The following is a 20,422-nucleotide window of genomic DNA, read 5'->3' on the forward strand; positions in this document are numbered from 1 at the left end:
TTTGTTTAATCGCTGTCGATGGAGTGTGAAAGCAAAGCAAAGCAAACTCTAGTGAATGAATCAAAAAGTATGAATTTTGCTCTGATTCAGACTATGGAAATGGGCTGATAGGATATTTTAAGCAAGCTCTGTGCCAAGGATTATCTCGGTTTCTGCTTTTCTTATTGAGACACTCCAGGCATCTCTCTTTAATATGACTCCGATCACACGGACAGGGTGAACTGTTTGATTTTATTACCTGATAACCATGCGTGTGTGTGTGTGTGTGTGTGTGGCCGTCTGTTCGGGAAACCTATTAACCGACGAGCATGGACGATTTTGCTTGAAGCGATGGCGCGCTGTGGAACTTTTAGCACCGTAGCCACATTCACTACAGCGAATCACCATTGGAGAGCGGTACACTTTGCAAAGAAAAATCTAGCATTTGTTTACGTTCATGCTTGCAAATAGACTACCCCTGACATCTGCTCTGCACTCAGTCGCTCCAAGGGATCATGGCGTGGGATCGACTAATTCTGCACTAATTCTCCCTACCTTTGGCGTTGTGGAGTTCTAGAGTTCGCCACCCCACGGCTTTCTGGGAAGGCAGCGCTCAGCGTGTGCTGGAGAAAGATAATCAAATCGAATCGAATGCTGCTTAGCGTTTACCTCGCAGCTTTGACTTTATGTGGCTGATCCCTGTGACAGACCGTTTGGAGGAATCCATTCATTCATTCATTCATTCATTTGGATGGCGAGGTTTAAAAATGGCTGCCTGAGGCTAGAGCTGATCAGCAGGAGGCTTCAGTCTGTAAGGGGTTTAAGCGTCTCCCCTGTGACTCCAAACAGTTACTTAACTTAATAAGGGCTTGGACTAAAAGGAACGGAAAGGTGATTGTGGCTTTGATGGGCTGAATGGAAGCCGGTTAGAGCTTCATTCGCCGGCCTTTGTGTTCTTAAGGAACTCGTTTGAGATGGTAATGTGTAAGGATTGTTTGGTTGATCTTATCATATCTGCCTAGGAAAAAAAATAAATAAATAATCTGTTTCACATCAGAGAGCAAGCATGTCGAACCCAGCTATTTTATTTAAATGACTACAGATTTGGGTGCGTCATGCTATTAATTGCCTTTATTTATTTATTTATTTATTTTAAACTGTTAATGAAATGCATATTGGTTTTAAATAATATTTTATCCCATCTACGAATAAATAAACTCTGGTCTCCAGGTGGAAATATTAAAACCTTCTTCAGCTTCACGTCTGAATTTTGGCAGCGGTGTGTTGGGTGAGCTTGCAGCTGGTTAAATGGCGGATTTGGTTTATTATTTAAAAAGAAAACAAGTGTTATTCGCATTGATAAGGTCATTTATAGTGTGATGAATTGATTAATAACTAATTATGTTCCTTAAGAAAACCTTAGCCATATTTATATGGGGTGTTCTGACTTTAAAAAAACAAACAAACAAAAAAAAAAAACGGGACAATATATACTTACTGAAATAAATTCCCCCCCAAAGACAAATAAGAAGTGAAGTAATGTCAAGGCATCAAGCAGTTTATATTCTATTCCACTATAACAGGCATAATTTGATGTTTGGGGTTGTGGAACTGTCATGAACGTCCTGAGACCACCTCATTTACTACAAACTGTGATCAATAACACTGCAAATGGAAAAATCCATCAGAAGAAAAAGGGACGGTGTGAATGTCAATGAGCTCCTTGCTGAAGCAGCAAACCTGAGCTAACAGGACCCATATATACATATATCTCTCTGAATGAAGTGCTGTAGGATTTCATATACTAATCAAGGTTTGTCTAATAAAATCACAAGAGGTTGCAATAATGTCTATATTGCACTGCATTAGAGTTAGCATGCTATTATATGTGTGGATTTATTTTACATCACCACGTTGTTGAATTCGTTAATTAGGGGACCTTTCTTTGAGGAAGCATTTGGAAGGAGTCTCCAGTGTCAGCGCTTTGTAACAGCTGTAAAGAGTTTACGTTTTACGTGACCAGCTGCTTTGTTTCGTCTTATTAACTTCAAGAAAGACCGAAAACTCGAGGCTGGTGAAGGAACGACCGTTTATAGCCGATATAAAATAAGCGATAGGAGGAACTAACTCGTTCGGGAGACGTTTAAAGTAACGATCATTAAAATAAATAGTACGACGTGTTATTCCTTAATTATAAAACACATGTCATCGTTGGCAAAGTAACATGACGAATAAGACTTTAATTAAAATTTCATTATGTACAGCTTGTAACAGTAGTGGGACCCATTAGGTCTGTGGTTAGTCATGATGACAGATGTTGCAGTCGTTTTAAGAGGGGATCATTGGAATGAAAAGCTTACTCAGGGGACATGGTATCGTAGAGCTCCTCATTAACTGTGTTGGCCTGTGTGGCCCCGTGGCATCTCACATGTCAATGAGAAACAGCTGAAACAAGAGTTGAGCAGGTCAGACCCGGACATGAACTTCGCCACCCGGAATTGTCCGTTTACATTATTATTGTTGTTATTATTATGTAAGTGAGGTCATTTGGGCTGCTGGAGTTCAGTGTTTTTCCTGATGGTGCAAAATCCAGGTTAAGATTTGAATCGAAATCTCTACCTTTTTTTTGTTTTATACCAAATCCGTAACTTATGTTCCGTAACAAAAGGAGCTTGGGAATTAGCCAACGTGTTAGGGTGAAGATTAAACCTAGGCTAAGACTACAATAATAGCATTTTCAATGGACAATTCTGCTCAGCAGTGTTCATTAGTCAAGGTCCAGGCTTAGTCAGTGATTAGTTTTAGGAAATCTTGACTAGGGTTTAAATAAAGGCTGCTTGTGAACGGTATGAAATTGAAATGTGTCTAAAAAAAAAAACGGTTAGCAAAGCCTTTGCTTATTTCAAGGTTCATCCAAATGCTTGGAAGTCTTAAAAAAAAATAATAAAATAAAATAAAAAAAGTTTGATTTAGTTGAAATAAAAGGCTGAAGAATGGCCATTTTTTCCCCCCTTAGATTTTAGGATCTCCATTAAGACCACAATCCACCTTTTCTGGATGCTGATCCTGCCAATCTTCTTTTACAGATCAGAAACTCAAACCAGAGCTGAACAAACTTGAGATTTTCCAATGCCATGCCTGTGGTAGATCCCTTCCTGATCAAATTCACAACTAAACAAGATGCGACAACCAGCCCACGAATGGAGAGACAACTTAATTGAGACAGCTGAGGTGGTTTGAGCATGTCTCTGGCAGCTCAAGACCGGCGGCCTTCGAGTGCTTCAGGAATAATATTAAGATCATGTGTATTCCATCCATGTGCCGTTTATCCTACACGGGGTCACGAGGGAGCCTGGAGCCTACCCAGGGGACTCTGGGCTCAAAGGCTGAGGACACCCTGGATGAGATGCCAACCAATCGCAGGGCACAATTACACACAGACGCCTATAAGCCTACAACGTACGTCTTTGGAGGGAACCCCGAAGCACGGGGAGAACGAGCAAAGTCCGGCCCCCAACCCCAGGAATTCACAAGCGGCTTATCCAAAGAGCAGTATACATTCTGGCACTTCAACACAAGGGTGTAATAAGAAATGAAAACTAAGCAAAATTCAAGGTTAAATAAGCAATTCCATACTACAAAGTAACAGCTACTGTACAGCCATGGAGCACATTCATAACACCACAACGAGCATGTACAGGTCGATGCTGAATTTTTCCCCATTTCTCCTCCGTAAAGTGAGTTTTTGAAAAGCTTCATTTGTGACCTAAAACGCCAATACGTGCGGACGGGGGATGGGAGAAAAAAAACCCCAAAAAAACATTCTCCAAAACATACAAGTGGACAGTGACCTCAGACTCTTCAGTGTAATTATCTGCTCAATCTTCTGAGCAAATCGAAGCTCTGAAGTTTACTTTAGCGCAGCTGCTCGCAAAGACAAGTCATCAACACAAAGTGCACTTGGAAAAACAGCTCGGTTGCAGAGGGCAGCGGCCGGTCAGCGTGTGTTGTGTCTGCTGTTGAAAGAGATCTCTGAGTCTGGCCTGCGATCCAGCGTCACTATCGGCAGGCAACAGGGCGCCTTAATCCCCTGCCGGGCAGCGGGCGCTGCTTCCTGGCACGGCGGGCACCGCTGGCAGCCCATCACAGGTCCTTTTCTGGGATGTCTGAGAGGAAAGCGCACACCCCCGGTCAGCGCTGAACTCCTGACCCACGGGCTGTCCCGGAGACGAGTCCTAGTGCAGCTTTAATCCCTTTAATCCCTCTCACAAAGAAGGTAGCTGGAAAAAAAAAAAAAAGAAAAAAAAAAAGTGGAACGACAACTCCAAAGCTTCTTGTCTTTCCCAGCTTGGTATGATAAACCCGCTATCGATTTGAGGACAGTGTGTAAGGACGAGGGGGTCACTTAGGGAAAAAATAAATAATGAAAATAAGACTTAAGAGAGTTAGTCGACGAACACAGAGCAGGAAGCAAACTTTTTTTTTTGTTTTTACGGCGATTATTTGCCATCTGTTCAATTGCCTGTGTGCTTTTTGTGTAAATGAAGCTCCTAGCCACTGGGAGTAGAGCAAAACATACTGGGAAGGGTGCAGCCGAGCTAATCCTCCTCACACACATGCACGAGACTTCGTCACCAGAGCTAATTGATTCCGAAAAAGACTCCTCCATGTTTGGAGAGCTTTTAGCGCACGACAGAATGCTAACCATTAACAACACATAAGTCAGATTCCTTCCTTTCCTGCACTGTTTAGAAGTCTCAGAAAATATAGTATGGATTGAGAGAAGGGATTTGGATGTGTTCAATTTCCTTCCCTTTTTTCGTTCTTTCATCATGCTCGTCTCTCAAGACATATTCAATGAAAGCTCGTTCAAAAGCCAGCAGGCAGAAAAAGGAGATTATGCTAGTTCCTCGGAGGATCGTCCCTCCTGCCAGACGTCCCCGCTCTCGCTTCTCTCTTCTCTTCTTTAGCCAGAGCCAGCCACTGATTCGCCTGTCAGAAATATTTCCCTACATCTCTATTTGCAAATGAGAGCACGCCTTTCTTGCACACGGGCACATCGCCTAGACAGATGTAGGCTAATCTTTCAGTCAATATTGGGTTTGTTTATTCAGATCCAGGGAATATTTAGCGCCGAGTATAATGCGGTGTGAATATATAAGTGGTGTGGTATCATCAACATTGGTCTTCGTGCCCCAGATGTTTTAACTATGCAGCATCATAAACACTCCGATTATTATTATTTATTTTAAAGGTGACGGTGTATTTTAATCTGTTATGAACTGAAATTGATGCCACGTGATGATAAATGAATCATGTTAAAATGACATGCATATGAACGAATCATGTGCAAAAGACACACGTATCGTGTGTAAAAATGGCACATGCCTACGAACGAATCACGTGTAAAATTGACATGCATACGAACGAATCACGTGTAAAATTGACATGTATACGAACGAATCACGTGTAAAAATGACACATGCAAACAAATGAGTCATGTCTAAAAAGCGACACGTGAATATGAATGAATCATGTGTAAAAATGACATTAATATTAATTGATCTTATGCAAAAATGACATGTGCATCATGTGTAAAAGTGACACGTGTATATGAATGAATCATGTGCAAAAATGTCACATGAATATAAATGAATCAAAAAACCATGTGCAAATAAATGAATCAAACATATGAAATGAATCAATGCAACATCCAAAAAAACATTAAATAAACGTCTCCTTACAGAAAAAAAAACACACTTTTTTTCTGTTTCCACTTAACTTCCATTTAATAAGGAAACCTGCAGACAGTGAGGCGAAAGTAAATTCCTTTTAAGAGGAAATAGTTCACCTCTAGAACTACACATTATTCAGCTGATTTGCTGTTTTCACCCTCTGGAAAAAAATGTGCATGTTCATTCACAAGGAACTTATTCGCACATCCACAGGACGCTTTAACCATTAGGACAAAACACCAAATCAGCATCAAAAGCCGGAAACAACTGCAAACTATTTAAATCCATGCGTATTGTGTTGGAAAGATCACATGCAGCTGTGTTTTGTGATATTCTCAATTGGACGTGGGATCCCATTCTCTGTGGATAATTGCCTGAAAGATCAAGGGGAGAAACAGAGAGGAAAAAAAATAAAATAAAAGTAGGGAGAGAAACTCATTTAGTGGCATCTCTCAAAGTGATTCATCTCCTAAATCCTGGTGTTAGAGTAGAGTTTAAAAAATGGTGACTATGGATTAAATCAAAGGCCGGCTTTGCGCGGGGGAACGTGAGGGCTGAATAGATGGACCTTTCGCTTTTAAGGCTGCCCCGGTTCACAAAAAGAAAGGATTCAGCTTGAAAGATAATAACACATACGTATTACCATCAGACACAACCTTGAAAGCTATTGTGCACGCTAACCTCATTTCAGAACGGACCCACAAGGTTAGGTCTCATATCTTGTAATTGAAAAATGCATAGATACAAATGCATTTGAGCTCGAGACCCCCTTTTCAGGACGTGGTGCTTTTGTGATCGACTTAAGCAGGTTGCACTGTTCCTGACCCATTAAAAAATATGGGCATAGATACAAAATGGGTCGCAAAACTAACAGCTTGCATCAAATATTAGGCCAAACATCAACTCATTTTGTTGGATCCTGGTCAGATTTCAGTAGTAAGTAAAAAAAAATAAAAATAAATAAATAAATAAACAAACTTTTTTTTATTTATTAAATATTCAAAAAGATCTTCAATGCCGCTCAGTATGTGTTTTGTAATAATTAAAACGTAGTTAACGGTTTTCTACGTTACCCACAGTAATGTTTGACTGCTTGTTAGCCCTCTCTTCATCACTATCTAAAGACAGCAAAAAAGTGCGGTGGCACTTTATTCCTTCAGTGCATTCATTTGCACTAACGTATCCACTCTACTTCTACATTGGATTTCTCATTAATATGATGCTGGGATTGTACGTCTCTGGGTAAGTGAGAAGATATACAGGAGCTACTGTATATCAAAATCAAATGGTAAATGGTCTGCACTTATATAGCGCTTTTTTAACCTTAGCGGTTCCAAAGCGTTTTACACTGTTTCTCATTCACTCACATACCAATGGTGGCAGAGCTGCCATGCAACTTGATATCGGGAGCAACTTGGGGTTCAGTGTCTTGCCCAAGGACACTTCGGCCATGTGGGCCACGTGGGCCGGGAATCCAACCGCCAACCCTACGATTAGTGGACAACCCGCTCTACCACCTGAGCTGAATACAGCACCAACCAACAAATTAGGACCAGAATCGCTAGGCACATCACAAATGTATATCAATATAAATATATTTCATTTTAGAATGGAGTTTTTCCCTCCTAAAAGTGCATGGACCCCATAAACTATACTGTATCGCACACACATACTGTATCCAAATGTATGGAGAAGAGTTTTCCTGAGAGGGAAAAGGAAAAAAAAAAGAAAGTTTTCCTGACCCCTCGATGAACTCTGCAGTTACACAAACTGTGTGGCATCTTAATTTGAAATGCTTGGATGCTGTGTGCTAATTTGGAATGTGTTGGCGTTGCTGACTATAAGCTGCCGTGCTTTTTCTGTTTGCGTTCAAAGGCCTCCGTCAGACGAGATGAGCCACGGGCAGAATGTCTCAGACGTTTCAGTATCTGTTTTTTTGCAATGCTCTAGAGATGAAAGGTTTTCATTAATGGGAAATAAGGCAAAGACGATTAAATATTAAGAGAGACTGTCTCATAACAAATGAGGAGCAAGTGCAGGCGCATAAAGCAATGCTTAACACAAAATTGCAAGTGCACGAATAAAATAACCACGAATAAAACTACTAAGAGTCAGTTCACATAACCCGGTATGAGATACAACTGTGATTTATAGAAAAAAGGGTTAAGGTACTGTAGCTCAATATGAGTGGTGCAGGCATCCATCAGCTTCCTATGGATTAGTTTTTTCGCTCCAGCCCTGCGTGACCTACTAACCTCTAAAATCTCATGCTTTAACTCCCAACATACCTGATCCAGCTTATTAGCTCATAATGAAGCTTTTCCTGCGTTGGGTCAGGCATGTAGGGAGTAAGACATCCTTGAAACTGTGCAGGACACTGAGAAATACTTCTGCCGAAAGTTTACAATAATTGCGACACCCAGTCTCAGAAAGGAGAACGTCTCCATATAAAACGCACCATCGAAAACACGCCGAATAACATGGACAGAATCTTTTATTAACAGATGGTCTGTGGACGCAGTCAGAATTGTACACCTTACTGGAACTTTCATTCTGAAGGTGTGCAAATACTTTTGCAAGTGTCGGTCTTCAGTGTTCACTGTGGATTATGAATGAGACCTTGAAATGGCAGCTTTAGAATTGTAGCACAGCTTGTTCTTTGTTGTGTTCACAGTCGCAAAGCATTCTAGCTTTCTGAAGGAAAGTGGAGTAAGAAAAAGCAGAGAAAATCATACAGTTGAACTTTGATGTGCGTCAAATCATGCACCATGCATTACATTATATTATATTACATTATATGATCTGTTTCTTAATCTTAATTACCGTTTAGTACTGATAGTAGAATGGAAGTGACCATCCATCCCTCCATCTGTCCATTTTCTATACCGCTTATCCTACACAGGGTTGTGGAGGAGCCTGGAGCCTATCCTAGGGAACTCTGGGCTCAAGGCAGGGGACACCGTGTTTAGTATGAGCAGATTATGAGTCCAGGGATGAGCACAGAAGAGTCTTTATGATTACAGCAACTGTTTTTAAGTATATATCTATAGTATCCAGATGAGATAATCTACTAAGGTTTGAACATAAACTGTTTTTGGGACATGGGCTTCTAATATTTACTAGGTCTTCACTTTGTTCAAGTCATACATGTGGAAGAAAACATTTTTCACCAAGATCTAATCTTGCCAGTACTGGTCTACAGATCGAAGGCTTGGACACTGCTTAAGTCAGCCATAAACAAGAACGGTCTTTCAGATGCAATGCTTGCAACTAACTAATCCTGCGAGTTTCCATGAAGCTAAGATGTTGCCAGCAGCCCATGATCAAGGAGGCAATCCAGAGATGGCGTTTATAAAGGTTCAACCACATGTGCAGGATGACTGCCAGCTGGCTGCCCTACAGACTTCTCCAGAGGATGCGGTCCACACAGTTGAAAGTAGATGTTGAGTAAGCAAGTACAAGGAATTGAAGCCTTTGAGGCATGGATGAAAATTTATGTATATATAATCAAGTGCTTGGTGCTTGAACCCATCAAAATCTCAAAGAAGTCAGGAATGTTGTCCTTACCTGCTAAACCTGGAGAAGCATTTTCCAAAATCCAGTGGCAATCGCAATCGTTCCTGGTTCTACTTTAGTCCTCGTCATGTTTCCTGGTCCAAACCTTACTCTGTATGGTCTACCAATAACATGCATGTGTGTGTGTCTCCCATCTGGGAGTGCTGTGTGATTTGTGATGCATTAGTCTTGCTCATTATCCAATAAATCTACAGTCTAAGGGCAACATGCTAAGAGGCTGTTTGTACAACCCATGTGAACTATTGTACTCCAAATCCCCCATCATCCAACCATACAGACCTTTCCATCGTTGGAACGCTAAGCATCATGGGATATCCAAGTGATGATGAGAATTAGTGCAGAAGCATGAGATGAATTAAGGGCATGGTGGCAATCGACTCAGCATGGCAAACACATCGACTTGATGGCTGAAGGTTGTAGTAGCATAAAAGCAGTGTTAAATTGATTGCTAAATTGATATTGACCCTGAAGCAGAATCCTATTCAAGCATATAGCTGAAGGTTAAAGGTGCATTTGATCATTTTTAAAGCATTTCTAAAGTCAACCTTGTATTGTGATTTGCAATACTACCATGCCATGGAACTTCCTAGTTTAAGAATACCATTAATCTAATTAATGTGTTTCATTTTTTCTTCATTTCTTTCTCAGGGTAAGTTTAGTGCTTGCTTAGTTACTTAGTAAAGTTTTCATTTAAAGACAGCCAGTAAATCAACTCTTTGGCCAGTCAGAGGAAGTTCCTTCAACCACCTGGGTGTCAATATGGACAGGATGTCTTGGTGCATGTCTTCCTGTATCCTGAGGAATGGTGGCTTTAGTCGAACTGTACCTGTGGCTTAAAGAGAATGTGATACAGGGTATATTTTGGTACAAGGTAGGTGAGAGTTGGTCCATTTTGGCTTTCTAGGCAAGCATCAGTGTTTAATCGGATTTTTAACTCTCTGGATTCATCCAATACTATCTTGCAGTTGTTTCTGGTCAGCTGACATGTAAACCATGGCCACACCTTCTATCAAGAGCAAAAGGTGGTCATGGACTATGTTTGGGGAAGGTTTTGATTGTCAAATGTGGCATGGAGCGATCAATCTACTCACGATGGGTCTCCGAGTACCTTAATTAAAAATCTGTTTTAACCATGTATTGAAATCTTCAAATCTACTTCTCAGAACTAGCTTTTGTGGCTTTTACTGAGAAGCTTCATGCCCCCACACTATCAACAGTCCCCAGTTATTGGTCTTCTTCCATTTATACCTGCTCTTTCAGTGTAATAACCCCTATATGATTTTTTGTTCATGATATGCTGATGACACTCAACTCAACTCATCCTCTCCTTTCCTTTCTCACACACTCATGTTTCAGCTTGTCTCATTACGGATGGCAGCTCTTAAGCATGTAATAAGCCCCTGCAATACCCTGGAGATGCATCCCTATGCCAAGATCCTGTCAATGCTGGAGAACCCTCAGATCATACCATCTGACAACCAACTATCATTCTCTGCTTGTACTGCTCACCTGATCCATTACATCATCAGGAAGATCTGGCTCTACTATACAGGGCCACTCATGTGCTTGTGCAGACTGGACTCCTGGCAGGTTTTTCTCTGCGTACCATCACCAGATTTCAGCAGCATGTACTGTATTGTTTCCCCAAATTCTCCAACATCAACCTATTGGTGTGTTCCCTCCACGTTCCCCTTCCCTCCTGTAGAAGAAGAAGCAGCAGCCTTTGTCACATACATTTTGTGATGCTGGATTTTTTATTTCCATGAGCTGTAAGCCATAATCAACAAGATTATAATTTAAAAATGGCTTGAAATATTTCACGTTATGTGTAATGAATCTAGAATATATGAAAGTTCCACTTTTCGAATGAAATATCTCTCTTTCCACACATCCTAGATTGCTAGGAACCTGGGGTCAGCATATATGACACGACACTCCTGGAGCAGAGAGGATGGCAACAATGGCAACGTGGATGCGCTAGGGCTTGAACCCTTGAGCTTTTGAACAGTAACCCAGCACCTTAACCCTTGACCCACTATTACCTCCATTAGATTTAAAATCCTGAAAAATGGACCCCCACCTACCTGAAAGCACCGCTCGACTGCACCTGATCCACCATTCCTCAGGATGCAAGGAATGCATGCATCAAGACTTTTCTCCGTCCTGCCACCGATGAACTTTCCTTGACTGTATGAACAGCTTCAACCGTCAAGATACAAGGAAGACATACATCAAGACACTTCTCTAAACTGCCACCCAGGAGGTAGAATTAATACCCCTGGCTGACTCTCTGGCTATCTTCAAACATACTGATGACCATCCTCTTCACAAAAGAGCTTACCAAGCCTTCACGAAGGGTTTTGCTTCATGGTATTCTTAGCCCTTGATCTATTTGTCCTGGCATGAGAATGTTTTTGAAGGAGACTACAAGGCACTTCTGTAAATCACTATAAAGTAAAGATGTCTACAGTATAAACTGAGGTGTAAATGTATCAATGGGGCATTTTTATGAGGATAGTCCCTATCTAGATCCTATAATCCTGCTGCTTAGAACTCGTTGAATGACCACAACGCCTTTAGCATGTCTGAGCTTGAATCAGATTCCGTCTCACGTTGGTTAAAGGTGTCTTGCCGAGTGAATCAAATGCAAATGTTATTCACGGAGAGGTCAATTAAAGAGGAAGTGCCAAGGTGAGAGATGAATAGGGGTCCAGTTATAACACATTTAATTGCACACCTTTCATCAACGCTTTACCAGCCAGAGTAACTAGGTGAGATGGTGTGATAGTATGAATTAATGTGGTTGCATAAATCATCATCTGTGATGAGGCGAATAATGAGCACATTGAAGGCCCACCAAGACAGTTTGGAAAATTCTGGCCTATTTATTTCTTTCCAATGTTACAGTCCTTATTCAAAGAATAGCAAACATAATGCATGATCTCAGGATGTTGCATAGCTTGTAATGATTCTCTCTCTCTCACACACACACACACACACTCACATACTCACATACACACACTTAAATGTGACACACTTCAACATCCGCAAAAGCTAATTAGGGGGTTCAGATTTAGCTTTGTTCTGTGACAGAACAACAGGAGCATTGCAAACCATTCTCTCTTTTTGTTACTCTGAGGGTGTGTGTGTGTGTGAGAGAGAGAAAGTGCATGCGTGTGTGTGTTGATGTGGTAGCTGTTAGTATCCGATCACGATGGAGGAGACACATTGTGTTTTTATGTAAATTTTGTGCCTCAGCAATAGTCCTTCATTCTCTTCCACACACACACACACACACACACACACACACACACACACACACACACACACATACACACTATTCTTCTTTTCTTTGTTTGTTAAAGTGAGAAAGAGAAAGAAAGTGAGAAAATAAGCACGAGTGAGAGAGAAGTGACTGCAGAAAATTATTTTATTGGATGGACTGATTGTTCCCAAGAGATGGCACCTTAGGGAGAGAGAGAGAGAGAACATCTCTACACAATTGTGTGTAGTAGAAAATGAAGTTGTTAAGCTGTCTATCTATCTGGCTAGAATTTTTTAAGCCATTCACATTCCAATTACTTACGGCAGAGTATGAAAAGGCTCTGGCCCAAGCACACCCTAATTAATCCCTCTCACCCCAGCAAGAGTGCGAAGTTTTATCCTTCAAACCCACAAAGAATCCCGAATAAATAATCATTACGCCAGTGTGACACCCCGACACCGTCCCTGACATCATGCGGTTTTAATACACATTACATTGACATGCCTGAGACATGTAGAGAATCAGCATTGTACCAGTGCAGAGAGTGTAAAATGAGGCGTATAAAATGTGTTTTAAACAGATTTGCACTTTTACGTATGAGAATTCGCACTTGACCAACGTGTATGAAAGGCTTTGAATGGTTACGGTTAGTGGAAGGGGTGGAGTTCATCGTCATAGCGACCAAAACTAGTGTGTCCCATTGTCAGTGTAAACTGATGTGTTATATGTATAATGTGTCGGTCTTTAATACATAAAATGCATAAAATTGTTGGAAAATATACAATATTCGTCGATAGTAGCTCTGAGTAACTGCTATAAGCCGAATCGTAGCTGTTACAGGGCAGGATTCTGCGATTTCGCCACCGTAGAAATTAGCACATAAACAAGGAAACGCCGCAATATTTAAGGAGGAGCTTTGAATTTGACAAAATTACTGCAGATTTTCCGCAGATCCTGGCCGAGACGAGTCATATGACGGCATCGCAACGTGCATTCGTTCAAAGCCTCTTCGATTCCCGTGTATCGAACACGAGTACAGCTGAAAGGTCTCGTTTACCGACAAACATCACCGCGAAAGAGCGTGCAAAACTATTTAGCGCCGATCCGACTAGGTTTCCGCTTAAAAAAAAAATATTTAAAAAAAGGACAAAAAGTGCCGCAAATTGCATCACAAATTTTGAAAAAAGTCAAGCATTTTGACACGCCGACCAGACGTCCCTTCTTCTCCAGACACATCATCTGTCGGATGTGTAATATACCGTATCTTGCCTAAATTCATAACAATGCACACGACTCTAATATATATAAATATAAAAAATATAAGGTTAGGGTTAGAGTTAAAAATAGTATTCTTTTGTTTACTTCATTTGCATAAAACCAAACCAATTCCAATCACATCGGCATAGCAAAAGCAAGATTCGTTTGGCATAATAGTAGTAATAATAATAATAATAATAAAATTCTATATTTTCCATCAGGTAAGTGCTAAAGATGTTACCAACATATACACACACACACATACACACACACACACACACACACATACACACATACACACATACACACATACACACATACACATACACATACACATATACACACACACACACACACACACACACACATACATACATACATACATACATAGAAATTTTCATAAAAATAAAAAATAATGAAAGTAATAAATATTCTTTGGAGATTTTCTTTCTTAGCTACTTTGACATACACACCAAGCTGCTAATTCTTAAAGCCTCTGTGATGACATACATAATGACCTTCCCTGTGTTCATTCATGATATTAGTTCTATAACAATTTTTTTCCCCCCATCTCCATACATTATACCATCACACTGGAAGTAATACCATCCGTGCACCCCAGTTTATAATAAATCACGAACAAATACGAACCGTTCTTGGATAGCGGACTGTCTGCAAAATGGAGGGCAATGCATTAAAGTATCTTTTACCTCATTAAAAATGCATTGGGCTGAGCTGTCCTCTATCGATTTCTGTGGCTGTAATATTTTTGGAGACAAACCAAACGGATTATTGCATTAGATGACAAAGTGAAACGCTATTACGCCTGACTCGTGCGGTCACGCTGATGCTGCTCCGTCTTCCCGTTATACTCGGTTTCGAACCCGACGTCCCGACGTTTCTACTCAAGCACGCCTTTAGTAGTAATTGAAATGTAATATTAATAATCATTCATTACCTTTACGCGTGTAGCTCGACAGCTTTAACCTTGTGGTGTACTAGCATGACTGATCAAACCAAATAACGGATTATTGTTCTTTCTATTATTAACGCGTATAAAACGGCGGCCATGTTCGCGTCCTCAAGCGGTACATCTGTCATTTAATAGGCGACATGAATTGCAGAACAGGACAGATTGGGGAATTACGTGGAACACGAAACACAACAGCTTTAATTAAGGCCTCTTCAGCAGAATAAACACTACGCGCAGTTGCACATTTGAATATCGCCGCGCGCCAAAACAGCTCTGCGCTCCACCGGGTTTGTTAGAAAGCAAAAAACGAATTCTGAATACACCTGGTTGTACCACATCGTTGACTTTTTTTCCCCAGCAGTGCTCTTCACTCGCGTGTGCGCTCCTACGAGAGAGAAGAGTGGATGAGAGCGGATACGAAGGGGGAGAGCTGATGCTCGAATTTTTTTTTTTTTTTTTTTTTTTTTTTTTTAACATAATAACACGTTGCACCTCTTCAAACACGGGCTCATCGTACACATCCAGTAAGAGCGAACACTTCACCACACACACCATGGATTTAAATAAATAAATAAATAAATAAATAAATAAAAAGACACAATGTTGTGCTTTTTTCAGGCCAGCGAGAGGAACGCTACGATTAGCGACACGTTCAGCATTTATTCATTTATTTTTTATTATTCATTACTAGTGATAAAAAAATGTTTTTGAGACACTGAATACCAATGAAGATGACCTCTCCCTGAACCCTGAATTCAGCTCATGGCGTCAGGTCAACATGGCCGCTCAGACCGTCGACAGTAAACAAAACACCACTTTGCTAATTTAAATGAGTTTATAATAGCGTTTGCTAGCATTAGATCAGTCAGTTTGGTTAAAATCTATAACATATCAAACAGTTAGCTGACTAGCTTGTTGCTAGCAAACATCGAGAAATATATAAAAAGTTCAATTAGCACTTCTGCTCATATTGCAGGTTAATCGAAGACAAAACTTTAGCTGCTAACGAGCAACAGGAAGTAGCTTGAGTGCTGCGACGATGACACCGTAGCTAATCTCAATCCAAACAAGCGAATATTTACCACACTTCTATTGCTAATACTCCCACATACTGCTAAAGATGACACATCTGAATGTCTGCAAATGCTAATTAGCACACATATTTAGCTTTGCCTCTGACTGAACAACAGGAGCACTTCACATCACATCACCCTGTCTGCTAACTGTTGTTTTTTTCCCCCTTCTTCACCGTTTGTGTTCGTGCTCAAATCTTAGCTCTTATTAGATGCCCCCCCCCCCCATCCCCCACAGTTATTTCGCTTCTTCATCTCAAAACATACGTGCTCTTTTTGTCTTTTTGCACTCCTCGTCTGTTTTCCTTTTCTCTTTTTCGAAAGCGTTCGCTTATGGAGCTGGCATGCTTCAAAGCGGCGGAAAGCTACCATTCGTCTAGCGGGAGGAATTTACGCCGCCGTCTCTCTTGAGCATTACTTCAGAAAACAGCTCTCATCTCTTTAACACTGTGGCCTCCGCATGACTCCCTGGCGAAGGAGGGGGAATGGAAGGGAGGAGGAAATAAAAAAAATGGGAGAAAAAAAAAAAAAGAAGAAGTTCTTAAAGAGGTGGGAAAAAAAGAAAGTTTGCGAAAAACTTTTGCAGACTGCTGCATGAGTACGGTTTTCGCTATATAGGTAGACGACGGTATATTCCGGAAGAGTGCAAGGTGTGCGTGGGGCGCTCTCGTGCGTGGGCCGTTATTGGATGGCTAAACAGACTGCACTGTTGAAAAGTCTGTTGTCTCACTGTATGTCATGATCTTGTCTGACTTCTAGAACAGACGATGGCGTGCCGGGACATGCGATCTCCGTGTCAGTGAAGATTCTCTAGCGGTAGACCAGTGATTAAAGAAAAACGACTATGTTCCGTGTAGTTTACATCAACCGGTGTGTAAATCTGGTCTCGTAAAGAGAAACACTCTGCAAAGTCAGCTTGATGATATTCGTTCTGTCTACACGTTTCGTTTACGTTTTGCCACCACCACCACTACCGTGATTCTATCTCGAGTTTTACGTAATCCTCTGCTGTTCTTCTATTGATGGTTTCCTCCCCCGGTCCGAAGACCTGCGTCGTATGCTGATCGGCATCTCTAAATTATCTGTGGTTTGCGAGTGAGGGTTGGGACTCCATCCAGGGTGCGCTCAAGAGTCCCCTGGGATAGGCTCCCTGCGACCCTGTGTAGGATAAGCGGTACAGAAAACGGATGGATGGACTATGGAATAGTGTGAAACCATGGAGAGGGCATTGAACTTTTGATTTACGAATAAAATGCTGAGGACATGGCATTAGAGACGACATATTTACAAGAAATATATCATATATTAGTATATCTTCTCAATACTCGAAAGTTGTAACCTGGTTTGTCGTTTCCTTCTGCGCTACGTCGTAAAACAAGCGTGATCATTTCATGGATTTCATGGCATCTTGGATGCTACTGAAAATCCCAAATAAAGTAATACAATTTGCTCTATACTGTATGTTTTGCTTAGCAGTAGCTACAGACACAGTCTAGATTCTTAAGTTTTATACTTGCATTGTTTTTCTGATTGATATTCCTACTGTTATCTATTTCTTTTTTTTTTCCACTACCGGTAATGGTAACACCTTTTATATACTTTTCTGGTCAGTATTTTCTGTTTTAGGTCTTCTGACTTGAACTTCTTGGCTAACCGCAATCTTGAGACCCTGTTTGAGCTTCAGTTGAAGTCGATAAAGGACAAGTTACGTCACACTTTTGAGATAAACGAGGATCACTGCTAACATTGACTCAATAGCTGGACTGTATGGGGTAAATTGACTTGAGGAATAACATCAGAGTTACGAAAGTAAAGTATGAAATGGCCTCACCCCCCCCCCCCCCCAGCCCAAAAAAAAATAATTTCCCAAAACTAACCACAGTCTGTTATTGTCATAAAATTGGTAATTTAGTGGTTTATTCATTTCTGCGAGCCAAATACTCCAATGTCACTACAGCAAAGAATTCAAATTGTATTTATTCATTTATTTATAGTAGTTGGGGGTGGAGTTTGATTAAAACGGAAGGCGTGTCTCAGTTGCACACAAACTTTTTTTGGCACATTTTTAATTCCACGATACTGGCTCGAGCAAGGGTCAGTATTAAGTCAGTTTATCCTTCAACTTTTGAAAAAAAAAATGAGTGAATTGAAAAAAACATTGCGATTATTTTCGTAATTATTGAGGTAAAAAGCTTCTTTCTTGGTTTCTGAAATGATGATTATCCACTTGGATCGTGTTCATAATACTGTATTTAATGTAATATACACGTAGCTTCTCCACCCTGACGCTGTCCCAGTTTACCATTCATACCCTGGGCTAGTTCTCTTATATAGTCATTGTTACCTGTTCTAGGTAGCCGGTTGCCATGGTAGCTAATTGTTCTCACCTGCTTCTCATTACTCCTGTCTAGTCAGTCTATTTTAACCCATTTGTTTTCCCTTCTGACTTTTGCAAAGTATTGCATGTGTATTACTGCATTACGTTACATTACAAAGCCCAGTTTTTTCATGCTCCCTAGTGTTTCGCGTTCTCCGGTTTTATTCCTGATCCGTCTGGATTTTGATCCTGGTTCCCGATTATGATCCAGATTCCTAATAAAAACCATCTTTGTGTACACACTAACCGAGTAAAAAACCAAAACAAACACAACATGACAAGTTAGCGGTGTTTCTTTGATACCTCCTGTTCTTGTGACGATCCTCGCTGCCTGGGATTCTCCCCAAAGATTCATTCCTGGCATTCATGTGGCTGTTACTTTGACACGTACCACCTACCTAAACGTTATTGCAGACCAAGTATACGCCTTCATGGCAACGGTATTCCCTAACAGTGGGCTCGTTCAGCAGGATAATGCGCCCTGCTACGTTGCAAAAATCGTTCAGGAACGGTTTGAGGAACATGGCAAAGAGTTCAAGGTGTTGACTCGACCTCCACATTCCCCAGATCTCAATCCCAGAAGCGTCTGTGGGACGTTCTGGTCAAACAAGTCAGATCCATGAAGGCCCCATCTTACAACTTACACGACTTAAAGGACCTGCTGCTAACGTCTCGGTTCCAGATACCACAACACACCTTCAGAGTTCTTGTAGAGTCCGTGTCTTGACGGGTCAGAGCTGTTTTGGTGGCACAAGGGGGTTAATGTTATGGTTTATATTAAGAATATTAGTTAACAGTGCTCGGAGACAGCAACATGATGCATTATAAACTGCCTTAACCATAAAGCAGTGCTGAAAAGTTGAAGCCAGAGCAGGTTGATTATTTCAACTCCAAGAGTTAAAAGATTAGAGCAGGTCTTCCATCTTCCACACAAAGGAGCAGTGTGACTTCTCGTTCTTTTCAAACCAGAGCCACACTTGTTTAGCCGATTAATCTCGGTCTTCAAACAGCTACTATTTGTGTGGAATGGAATCCTGCAGGTGTGTGTTAGCAGAGAAATGTCCCAACTATACTGGACTCTTGCCACTACCGCAGTTAAGCTCCACTTACTGTATAATACTATAAATCCACTCATCACTAAGGACTGTAACTTCTCCACTACCCTCTTTTATAAATGATATCTGACCGGTGAGAAGTAAATATTCTCTATAAACTGCCATTCCTAGACTATTCGATGTAAAAAATAACTCCCAGTGGTGGGCAGAGGACGATGGGTTCCACCTGCTGAGCTGTTGTTCCTCTCAAGGTTACTTCCTAAATAGGTTCCAGTGTAGAAGCGCTATAATAGGGTCTTATACGACAACACTGCTGGAAAAACGAACAATCGTACATCGTATGGTGAAATTTTCTGTAAGGAATTTATTTATCATTCAGTGTTAGCTCTGAAAGCAGTCTCATTATTTCAGTGGAAGTTACCTTCTGAGCCAAATTGCTTTCTGAGCTGGGCTGGACTTCATGGAGGCCTGGATTAGCTTCTTGGATTGCTGCTTTTCCTCTCTGGTTTCGTTCGAAGGCACGGCACAACCATTACCGAGTCATTTTTACACACAAGCCCACTGAGAACGGATGCTCTGCCATTCTCCCCATAAGCCTGCCTGTTGAGGAAATAGTGCCAGTGCTTTGGGCGTCATGGTGTCAGACACACTCACACAAAGATCCACACACACACACACAGACCCATGCAAACTCATAGACCATGGCCAGCACCCAGCGGAGGTTCTTCTTCCTCTGAGAGAGTGATAGTGGGGGAGGCAGCTGTCTGACGGTTTGATGTCTCCTCTCCTGCACCGTCTGTGAGCTGCCACATGCTACGCTGCAGTAGCCCAGTCACAGGAGGGCTCCATTAAAGCAAGAGTTTAAAGGCAGAAAAACAAGCACAGAACTCCTTGCAGGTTTTAGTTACAGACCACAAGCTGATATAAAGTGGATTATCTGCATCTAAAGTTGAAATATCGAACCCTTTGGTGTGCTTCTCTGGGAAAAACTTCTACGTCGAGCAGTTAATACGCAATAGAAAGCTATGTGAGATTAAAAACAACACCACCACCGATTTCCATAAGTGCCTGTTAGAAATTGGTAAACATTTACTCTTAACCTGTGCTACCTGGCTGTGTTCACCTGTTCCGT

The sequence above is a fragment of the Ictalurus furcatus genome, chromosome 2 (assembly GCF_023375685.1).
Source record: "Ictalurus furcatus strain D&B chromosome 2, Billie_1.0, whole genome shotgun sequence".
In the NCBI taxonomy this organism is placed as follows: Eukaryota; Metazoa; Chordata; class Actinopteri; order Siluriformes; family Ictaluridae; genus Ictalurus; species Ictalurus furcatus.